Genomic DNA, 11,933 nt, shown 5'->3' with positions numbered 1-11,933 from the left:
TCAAGGGAGGGTAAATAAAGGTTTTAAGAAAAATGTAAATACTATATTCATATTTAAACACAGAAAGCAAAAGTCATATTTCTAAGCTAACTTCTCATAAGTTAAAATCTTCTTGAGTGAAGTAGAAATCAGAAAGTAGACACTAGGGCTGAGATTCTCAGTAATAGAGATATTTATAACATTCCATTAAAAAAATAATAATCATTCCCTTACCACTGCTTTATGGTGATCAGAATTTATACTAGCAGAACTTAGTAGTGGGTTAGTAAATAGGTTTTCTTTAGATCCAGCAAGAAAAATTAGGTCACTCTTGAGAAAAGGATCCTCAAAGAATTTAGAAAGTAATGGTTGCTTTAAAGGGGAGTAAAAGGCAGCTGTGGCAAAGAAATAAAGTTTATGTGTTGCCACCTTGGGACTGAGAAATAGCCCTTGGGTCTACTGACTTAAAGATCCAAGATTAGGAAATGCAAAGACAAATAGCTCCCTGAAGGCTATAAGGTTATAGAGAGTTGAAGGCTACAGCCAAGCTAAGTAAGAACTATTCATGAATGATCAGCAAGGCTCTAGCAAAAGATACACTAATTGACAGAGAAGGAGAGAAATTGTTAATGTTTTTTTTTTTTGACAGAATGGCATCTGACGAGCCAGTGAGCACAAAAAACAAAATAAAGGTCAATAAAATTGCAGTGCAATCCACCAATCATACAAATGTCAGATTTGGAAGACCAATGTTGTAACTTTAAATTAAGTGCCAAAGAAAACTCTGAAATCTACGTACTTGAGTGTGATCTGTAAACTGACATAAATGCAATATACGGATCTTAAATTATCTCAAGAGTCAATATATTTTGAAGATGTGTTATGTATAAGTCATAAAACAATCTTGAAACTCTGAAAGATTTTATTTTTAAAAAAGCTAATCAAATGAAAATTTTAGAAATCCCACAGAAGACCACATACTAAAATTAATTAACATAACATTTATATGCATGTTGATATATTTTAATTTGATAACACCCTTTAGGGTTAAATTCAATGAATTGAGTTTCAGTGAAGGAGGTTGAATTTTATGGGGACTTGAAAGATTATGGCTAGAACTGTATTTGGAGATAGATGTATAGACCTTACTTCTGCAGTATTACATCAACATGACTTTTAGCTAAAAAAGATACTCCACAAAAGAAAATATTGCCTCCACTTAAATAGTCAAAGAATAAACCACAAAAAAACAGCCCAAATCAACTGCCAAGATCTTATACTTAGAAAATGCAAAAACAGCTTTCCTTTTGTTAAGAAAAAAAGTCACTCGTACACATGTTCCCTTTAGAAGAGTCTCTTTGTTCCGTGATTCTTACTGTGAACCTGTTGGAAAAATGAAATAGTGTTCTTTAATTGTGTCATTCATTGGTTCTAGTACATCTGGGAGTTTTTAGAGACGTGGCAGATAGTAGGGTATCATTTGAGTGACCACCTTTCTCAGACATGTTTATTGATGCCATTTGATTCGTATTGATAGCATCTGAATTGGAACTTTATTCATCCTGAAACAAACCTTTGGTACAGACCTGGTGTCTGATGTCCCTGAGTGGCTCAGCTGCCTCCAACTTTTGTACTCAGCACACTCTGTCTGCTCATTCCCTAAAGCTCATTTCTTGAGCTCTAATTTATACCCTGTAGCCAATATGTATAGGGTCCATATACCTGCCTTTTCCTTTTCAAGCTCTCTCACTTGAGAGCACAAAATTTTCCAAAGAGCTTCAAGAACTCGTTGGGTATTACTTCTACCAAAACACATTTTCTAGAACTTTCCAACAGGTGACACCTTTGCTATATTTAAGACTTGTATACTTTTATAACTGTCTTGGAAAATTATACCTTTGGATGCTGTGATCTGGAAGACCATTCCCAAAAGAAGCCAGTCAATCCCACAGCTAAGTTGATTTATGTCAGATTTAGCCTTAGTCTTCCTCAGATTATTCCATTTCCATACTATTTTGCCTCATAGGCAAGGACACATAGGACATAATAATATGTCTCTAGGATTCAAAAACACTTGGGCCATGTTTCCACACTTTTTGTCTTGTAGTATTGTATAATTTATCTATTTACAAATCTGTTATTTCTCTACCATGGGCTTCTTTATGGTAGAGATAGCTTTATCCCTTAGTATCCACATTAAGTGAGAGACAATGCAGTGACTATTTAATAAACTACTAAAAGGACAAATGTCTTAAGTTGCACAGTAATGACAATAATTTGGAAGAAATAAAATTAACTCTTTGTTATAAAAGTATGTAGGTAACCAGACCTATTATATCTGAGTCATTACTAGTTTTTGATGGGAAATATATGTATCAAAGAGTTATCCTTTTTCTTTCAGAGAATAGTTCGGTTTTCTTTTCCTTTTTATTAACTCACGAATGTATGTTTCCTGAGTTTCATACCACAGAGAAAATAACTATCAGAATGTTATATCTATGTATTCATTCAGTCATTCTATTGGGATGTTACATATGTATATATATTCTGCATATTCTAATTTGTAATCTGATTTTTAACATAAAAATAAAATCCATGTTTTTCCCTGTGTCATTATCTCTACAATGTACTTTTGTAAGCTTTGCTTTAAAATCTTCTATATTTTATTTAACCAATAACTAACTCATCCCATGTTTGTGTATTTTTAGAGTTCTTAATTCTTCCACTTTTCTGAATAGAACATTGATGAATGCCACATAACACAAGCTTTGGCCACAGCCTTATTCTTTTATGATAAATAGCTCTAAACATATTGGTAGGTAAATGATAGGCATTTTTAAATATCTTAATACATATTACTAAATATATAAATATGCTATCAATTTTAAAATTTGTAACAGTAGTTTTTAATCTCTTACTTTCTGTCTGTCCCTCATCTACTTGTGCCAGATATGTATATTTAAGTTGACCAATTCTTCAGATTATTGCACACTATGATCAGTCATTAAATATAATTTGCTTAATTTTAATTTTTCTTAATTCCTCACCATCCAGACTTCCCAGTTACATCTCCCTCCCTTACACATGTATTTGATATATGTCTCTAGATATACACATCTCTAAAATATATCACATTCCTTTGTGTTTGTATGTACTTTTGATTGACAGAAATGAGGTCTTGCTATGAAGCTCATTCTTTTTTAATCCAGTACAAAAATATGTTCTATGAGATCTACTGGTACATCTGAGAGTACCTTAAGTTCATGCTTTTAACACTGCATTCTTTACATTTATTTCTCTATGCCCTTTAATGATACGAGGCTGTGTTGTCTCTAACCCCCTTCTGACTGGAAGAGTAATGCAATAAATGTACAAATATAATTTTTACAGACCAGTACAAATATTTTTTAGTACAAATACTAATAGCGGAGTCATAGGTTTTAGATATACTTAATTTGAATAATTACACAATTCTCCCTAAGATGGATGATTGCCTAACTATGCCTCACTCATTTTTAATTTTTTTTTTCATTTTAGAGAGAGTACGCAAGTGAGGAAGGGGGCAGAGAGAGCAAGAAAGAGAATCTTAAACGGGTTCCATGCTCAGTACAGAGCCCAACTCAGGTTCTGTCCTATGACCCTGGGATAATGACCTGAGCTAAAATCAGGAGTGAGATGCTTAATTGACTGAGCCACCTAGGTGTCCCACTGTGCTTCCCTCTTCACTGCAAGATAGTCATAGTTCTTTTCCCCCCATCCGTATCAAAACTTGTAATCTGACCTTCCCTACTTTGCCAAGTCTGTGTCCATAAGTGGTATCCTATTGCCTTCTTATTTGCATTACTTTAATTATTAGTGGGAACGAGCACTTCTGTATAAATGTGTTAGTAATCTGACTTTCAGGGTCTGCGGACTCTCGCAGTCTGGGAGGCAGAGCGTCTTGCCGGCCAGCCTGGACCTGTCCCACAGATTGTCCTGTGCTGGGCCACAGTCAAAACGAGCCGACTTTCAGGGCGCTTGCCAACTGGCTCAGCGTACAACACCCAAGGAGGAATATGTTTTCTCCAAAATCCAAAGAGGCCCACTAGCCACTGCCTCTTTTGTTCTTAGAGAAGGGGAACAGATGCGCAGCCATCCTTCACTTTAGAAGAGATCTCGCAATGCCCCACACCACAGGCCTCCTGGAAAGTATATGAAGGTGAGAGTCCCCTGAATTTTTGTGGAATTTATTTCTCACCTTTTAACATGCAAATGATGTAACAGTAAATCTACAGTAGTCTCTACTATTTGCTCATTATGCCTAATCAGCATAATATTATCAATACAATAGACTGGTGTATTTTGGGAAAGGGAAAAACAATCAAACTCCCTACAGACTAAATTATTATACAGGCCTGGAGACACCCTTAAGGAAGACAGTGGCTGTATATCGCTGGCCTTGCTATCTTAGATCAACTTCTTGTGATCTTCACTACCATACATCAAGGAAAACACATTCACCAAATCAATGGCTGCATATCAGGTGCCAGGGGATGTGTTAATTTGCTGAAGCAGTGAAATCACATCTGGAATAGCAGCTGCAATTGGAGTCACCATTTGGTTAATTTTATAAAACTCCAATGTCATTCTATGGGATCCATCTGTTTTCTGCACAGGACAAATAAAGTAATTGGATTAGGGATGTGGTGGGTATCAGTGCTTCTGCCTTTCAAATCCTTAATGGTGGCATTAATTTCTGAAATACGTCCATAAATGTGATATAGATTTGGTTTACCATTTATCCCAAATAGAGGCAGTTCTAGTGGTTCCCACATGGCCCTTCCTACCACAGAAGTCCTCATTCTGCAGGTAAAGGAGCCAATGTGTAGATTCTGGAAGTTTCCTAAGTAAGTTCATTCCAATTATACATTCTGGAACTTAAGAAACAACCATAGGATGGGCTTGAGAATCCAATGGACCTGGTGTAAGATGAAACTGAGCTAAAACTCCATTCATCACTTGACCTCCATAAACTTTCACTCTGAATAATCAACCACAATGACATGAATCTCCTAGAATTATTATCACTTCAGAACCCACGGCCAGTAATTCTCAAACAAATCTGGATATTTTCTTTTCCCCAGTTTGTGGTAAACCTACCAGAAGGCCAAATGCCCCCTTCCAAGAAGGCTGGGAGAAAGATCAACAGTATACATTTTGGGCAGGGTAGCTGGATTCTTTCTCAAGGGAAGCTGGCCTTCTCTTCATTTGAAGAGTTCTGGGTCTGTTAACTGGTTCACATTTGGAGTTGTTTGAGGGAACATGGCTCTCTGTTTCAGTGATTCATGTTCCTCAGTGTAGAACTTTTCCATTACCTTTTGTTAAGCAAGAATTTCATAGACTCCTTATCTCTCAATTATTCTGGTTACTGCTTTGACTCCACTGTCCATTGTGGTAACCAGCCCATAATGTGGTCTCTGGTGATTGAGTTCTGCCCCTGGTCCCCTGCCATGCTGACCTCAGTTATCCCCATTTCACGTAAGGATCACTGTTCACTAGCAGCCAGCTCCTACTGTAATTTCTGGCCTACTGAAAGGAGACAAAAGATCTCTTCAAAGAGGCTGGGGCTCACTTCACAAATTATTTCTCAAACTAATATGAAAGACACCAAGGTGTCAATAGGGCCATACTGCTTCTGGAGGCTCTAGTGGATCATCCATTCCTTCCTCTTATAGCTTTCCTTGGCTCATGGCCACATCTGTCTTTTCTTGACGCATGACCACATTTCTCTTCAATCCTGTTTATATCACTTTCTCTTCTATGCATCTAGGTAAGATATCTCCCTCTGCCTCCTTTCACTTGTGATGGCATTTAGGGCCCACCTTGGTAATCCAGGATAACTTCCTCCTTTCAAGATCCTTAACCACATTTTTTTTTTGCCACATAAAATAATAGTATTTTGACATGTAAGGTGATATTTACAAGTCCAGAAACTAGGACATGACATTTATTTTCAAGGAGGGTCACCATTCAGCCCACTATTCTCATATTATTTATAAGCTCCTACACCAGTCAATTTCACCATTTTGCTCATTAAAGCATGGCGTTATGGTTTTACCTTAGTATTTGATAAGAAATGTTATCCACCAATATTGTCTTTTCTTCTCATGTTATGAATAATATCTCATTTTCTATTATATCCTTAATTGACTGTTGATGGTATAGAAGAACACAGATAGCTTCATAAGTTAGTCTTGCATTTAGGGTATTTGCTAAAATTTCTCGAGTTCTATAAATGTCTCTTGATCTAGTCTAATTTTCTGCATCATATCATTCTGCAAATAGCACTTTGACTTTTCTATACCAACCCTTATAACTATTATATCTTATTTTAAAAAATAATTTTGCTGATGATAAGTTTTAATCCTATGTGTATTAGTAGTGGCAATAGTGAGAATTCTTACCTTGTTTCAGATTTCATGGGAAACATTTTAACAAGTTTTCATTAAGAATCATATTAGACAAAACACATAGAAGCAGAGAGTATAAGGAGGGGAAAAATAAGATGTTGATCAAAGGATAGTGTTTCAGTTTTACAAGATAAATAAGTTCTAGAGATCTACTGTACAATATAGAGCCTATGGTTAATAATACTATATTGTATATACTTAAAAACTTGCCAAAGAGGTAGATATTATGTTAAATGCTCTTACAACGAAAGGAAAATCATATTCATTATTAATTTTTAATTTATACACTAGTTCAAGTTAAGAAAGTTTCTCTATTTCTTGGTATTTTTTTTTGTTTGTTTCAAGCATATTAATCACTTCATCATAATTTTGTATATAAATTTCCTTTTTATTATGTGATTGGAATATTTTTCTGTGTTAGGTGAATTTAAAACTATAATAGTTTGTTCTTTTCCCTCTCCAACTTTTTAGTTGGGGGCTATATATTAACAATTTAAAGTTGTAACTTCTGAATCCATTTTCTATTTACATGTATTTAAAATATTACTACTCGTGATACTTTTAACTTAAATTACATATCACTTGGTATCAAAATTTCTATATTATCAGGGGGCTTGTATTTACCTATTGTATCTAACTATAACAATTTGGTTTCAGAATTTTGTATCCTTTTTTGTTCAGTGAATTGTTTACAGACAACATATTCCTAGATTCTCTTCCCCTATGTAATATCTCTTCTGATTGATGGAGTCATTCCATGTAGTGGGTTAAATGATGGCCTCAAAAATTTTTTTAGATTCACACCTAGGACTTGTGAATATTACTGTACATGGCAAAGCTGTGATTAAGTTAAGGCTATTAAAAAGAGGAGCTTATTCTGGATTATCCAAGCAGGCCCTGAATGAAGTTAAAAAATTATTAAATTGTTTTGTGTCTGTTTACTCATATCCTGAATAGGAAAATTAGCACCTCACTAGTATTTTTTACAACTTCTTAATGACGGTGAAATGGGTAGGGACCCCAGTCATTTGTCTTTACCCACATGGCCTCACTTCCTAACCTAACCTTAGTTTAGGATCTTGGAAAACACAGGCTTACATATTAGATATAGAGATGCTGATTATAGAAAGAAGAATCTTTAATTATGAGATAAGTTTACATGACAATTCAGTCATGAAATATATGAAATAATTAGGATAAATAAGAAATGCATATATAAGTACAACAATATGGTACAATAGGTATGGTAAAATTAGCCAAAGCATAAAACACAGTATAAATATAGTAATAACCTAAGGAAAACAATATGAAATAAATGTACATGATAAAATATCCATGACAATTACTTATGATATTTCATTGAAGAAAAAGATTTGTTAAAAACACAAAAAGTAGCCATAAACCTCAGTAACCAACATAGAATATGGCAACTTTATAAAAAAATATTAATATTATACTCTATATACCACCCTGAGTTTCAGAAATGCCTTGGAGTAATTATAGATCATAATTGTTAAGTATATTATTGAATTTTTTAAGTAAAATTATGGTATGACATTTGTATGAAGAAGAGTAAAAATTAAAACCTACATGGTTGAGAAGTAATAGAAATTTTTTTATTCTTGTTGGCTTTATTTCTTCTCAGTTATACATAACAGTATAATTAAATAATAAAAACTATTAAAAGTACATTTTATGGTGCCATAAAATTTATGCATTTCTTGGAGTTTGAAATAATTAAACATATGTAGAGTACATGTTTTATCTCTAAGTAGATGAAAGCTTCATGAAAATATAAGAGCTAAATTAATTGAAAACTGTTAAATTTAAATTAAAAATGCTTAATATGTCATAAAGGAATGGGAACATATGCCCACATTTATACAAGTCTGTGGAGTTCAAATCATAGTGAGATCTTAAAATGGCACACTTAAACATAATTTGGTAAGTATTCATAGATTTTTTTATGTATGTAGAAGTTTCAAAGTTATAAACAGGTAAATCTAGCCAGAAAAATCATTACTAGGATTGCATTTGCAGAAACTACTACTACAAATAACTAAATATGTATAAAGGTTTTATGTTCTTGGCAAATTTTAGTCTAAGCAATATGTAGCTTAAAGCCATGTATATATTACTAAATACCCACTGTATTTTTTAAATAATCCACTACTTTTTTAAACTTGCTAATACTTCTTAATTAAAATAGCTGTGCACTATTATTTTTTTTGCTTATTAATATATTCAGTATTTAAAATAACCCTGTAAAATATCATCTGCATTTTATAAATGAGGAAACAGTGAGAAAGTTAAATAACATAGCAAAATTCACACAACTAGAAATGTATTTAGCCTAGATTCAAACCATGGTAATTTTTTTTCTAGAATGGACACTCTTCACCATTTTGTGACATGGCTTTTGCGGAGTTTTATCAATTAGAATTAGGTCTCCAATAAAATATTAGTAGAGACAAAGTTTGCAGTCCACACACTCAGCATTTCTTTCCAACCCCTCTGCTCCCATAACTCTAATAAGTTGCTCTGAGGTTGCTGCCCTTTGTAATTACTCCCAGGGTGATAATTAATTAATTAGAGAAGTATCACAGATTGCTACATTTGTATTTTAATAATCATGCTAGAAATGTACCAACACATAAAAGAAATAGATCTGAAATTGTTAAATTTGAAATAATAGACAAGTCAATTGTTATGATGGAGGCAGGGGCTGGGCGGGTACATAACTGTAAGCAGGAGATCCTATTTCTTTCCCTTGAAATGCACCATAGTAATATTTACATTTTTGTACCTATTTATATTATTTGGCTAGCACAAAAAATATAATACTCTTGCATATTTGTATGAATCAGGGTTCTTCAGAGAAACAAATCTGATAGTCCAGTCCAAGGATAGGAAAAGGCTGATGTTCCAGATCATCAAGCAGGCAGGGAGGGGGTAAATCCTTCCTCCACTTTTTGGCCTTCCCAAGCCCTCGTTGGATTGGATGATGCCTACTACATGGGGGAGGATAATTTACTGAGTCTCCCAATCATAATAATCACCAATCATAATGGAAATACCCTCAGAGACACACCCAGAAATAATGTTTAATTTGGACAGACTGCGGCCTAGTCACATAGACAAATAAAATTAACTCTCACTAGTCTACCCCTCTTCAACCTATGAACTCCTATGAATCTCCTTAAACCATATTTTCCCCCAAATAAATAAAATAATGAGATCATAATTCTGTCTAACATGTTCCAACAGTGAATTAACCCCTTCCCCAGAAGAGGAGGTAAAGTCCTTGAGTGGTGTTTACTCTTCAATTTAGTATCCCTTAAGTTAAAAAATTCAATGTAAAATTAACAGTAATTAATGCAATGATAGAAAATCAATACATCTCATGTATTCCGTATCACATAATAAAGGACTAAGAAAAGGAAAACATATATCTTATCTTCAGTGGTCACATGCTCAGAGCTGGTGATGACAACTACCTTCCTCTACGGCACATTCTTTATTCCCTTTGACTTCAGCAAGCACCTTAGCAGGTCTTGGTTCATTCCTGGTGAATCTGGGCCATTTAGTAGTATTGCCTTGTATTGAGTTGTTATACCTTTCCATTGAGCTTAATTACAAGGCATGGTAATACTAAGAGATGCCCAAAGGAATCTCTTGTATTCCAAATATTCTCTCTACCTCCCCTGGTAGGTAGTAGTCCAATTTCCCTTCATGATCAGAATCAATCCCCCCAGTGAGCACTCACTGCGACTTTCTTCTTTGCCTGTTGATTCAGAGTCATGAGGAACCCAAGCTAGCTATGTGGCAGTCTTAACTTTTAGTTGAACAGGATCATTGTGTCTCCTAGGAGAAGCATTCCTCCCTCTAGGACTAAGAATTTGGAGCTATCAGAACATAAATTCATGGGGAAAGCAAAAATGTTGTTGCTTCAGGATGGGGGAGGAGGGTGGAATATAGGGAGACCAGTGAATTGCGCGAGTTATCCGGCAGCACATATTGTGTGATGAAGGGACTTCTCATAGTGACTTGGTGGCCCATGGTTAAACATTCAGTCTCTGCCAAGGGCAGTAGAAGGCAAAGGCTGTTCCTCAAAAGGAGAATAGTTATTTGCTGAGGATGACAGGGCTTTGTTTCAAAATCCTGAGGTCGTGAGCTGCAATGCACTTAAAAGGGTTTGCCAAAGTCTTCAAAAGCATCACTGTCTGCCACTGACTCTTTTAAAGCACTATGCGTGTGCTCGTTCCTATGGCCAAAGCTACAGAAAATCTTGTTCTGTTTCAGTGCTTTCTCTTTGTGGGCCCCCTTCAAAATTAGCAGATGTTCAGGTCTTTGGTAATTGTGCGAGGGTAACACACCCAAATGAGGAATATGTTGCCTCCAAAATGTAGAGATCCACTAGGCATTGTGTTTTCTTTTTGGTTGTAAGAGGGACCAGGTATAACAACTTACCCTTCATTTTAGAAGAGACAACTCAATATGTCTTATACCACAGGGCTCCTGAGGTGAAAGTTCTCTGAATTTTCCTTGGATTTACTTCTCATCCTTTGATATGCAAATATATCATTACCAAGTCTAGAGTAGTTCCTACTTCTTTCTCACTAAGCCCAATCAGCAATGTAATGGACCAGGGTAACAGCCTATGGAAGAGTAAAGTGATTAAAATCCCTGTGGACTAAATTATGACAGAGCTAGCGATTTGATCTAACCCTGAGGTAAGACAGTGAAGGTATATTGCTGGCCTTACCAGCTAAAAAAAAACTGCTTCTGGCAGACCTTATGGACAGGGTGGAGGAAAAGATACTTTTCAGATCAATAACTGCACACAATGTACCAAAGGATGTGGTAATTTGCTTAAGCAATTAAACCACATCTGGTATGGAAGCTGCAAATTTGAGTCTCCACCTGGTTTAGTTTATAGTAGTAATCCAATGCCAATCTCCAAAATCCATCTGTCTTCTACACAAGCCAATTAAGAGAGTTGAATGAGGATATGGCGGGAATCATCTTCCATGCATCTTTTAACTTCTTGTTGGTGGCACTATTCTCAGCAATGGCCCCAGGACTATCGTATTATTTTTGTGGAGGCTGAGAATTCCTATAATCTGCTGTCTGCAAACTGGAGGTCCAAAAAGGCCAGTGGTATAATTCTAGAACAAAAGCCTAAACGCTATGGCAACCACAGCTATTAATCCAAGTCAAAGAGCAAAAGATTAATGTCCCAGGCAGGCATGAAGGAATCATGCCCACCCACACTACAGAAGCATTACTAGGTTCATCTGTTCAAATGTTAAATCTCATTCAGAAACACCCTCATAGACACACACACTCAGATATAATCTTTTAATCTGTGCATCCTGTGACCCAGGCACACCAACACACAAAATTAACCATCACAATATTTTCATGGCTATATAAATTCATAATTTAATTAGTTTCCCCAGAATTGGGGGGGGAATGTATTTAACATGTTTAAAGTGACTACAC

The 11,933-nt window shown here is 35.3% G+C and overlaps 2 long non-coding RNA genes across 4 annotated transcripts in view; one reads left to right on the top strand and one right to left on the bottom strand.

Moving 5' to 3' along the window:
- Positions 1-11,933, top strand: part of LOC115290510 — a 48,344-nt gene that overhangs the window by 20,113 nt on the left and 16,298 nt on the right. Inside the window, exon 5 of one of the 3 annotated variants that reach the window (XR_003908157.1) lies at positions 629-680. The exons of the other annotated variants lie outside the window; for them this stretch is intronic. This is a non-coding gene — a long non-coding RNA (uncharacterized LOC115290510). Of the gene's footprint in view, positions 1-628; positions 681-11,933 lie in introns of those variants that run through there. 3 annotated transcript variants of the gene reach the window in all.
- Positions 1,239-4,848, bottom strand: LOC115290509. The gene is made up of 2 exons (XR_003908153.1): positions 4,754-4,848; positions 1,239-1,362 (listed from the first exon to the last, which is right to left on the bottom strand). It is a non-coding gene; the product is annotated as an uncharacterized LOC115290509 (long non-coding RNA).

Source organism: Suricata suricatta, chromosome 4 (assembly GCF_006229205.1).
Source record: "Suricata suricatta isolate VVHF042 chromosome 4, meerkat_22Aug2017_6uvM2_HiC, whole genome shotgun sequence".
NCBI lineage: Eukaryota > Metazoa > Chordata > Mammalia > Carnivora > Herpestidae > Suricata > Suricata suricatta.
The sequence above is the reverse complement of the archived record's forward strand: the minus strand, read 5'-3'. Positions and strand labels throughout refer to the sequence as shown.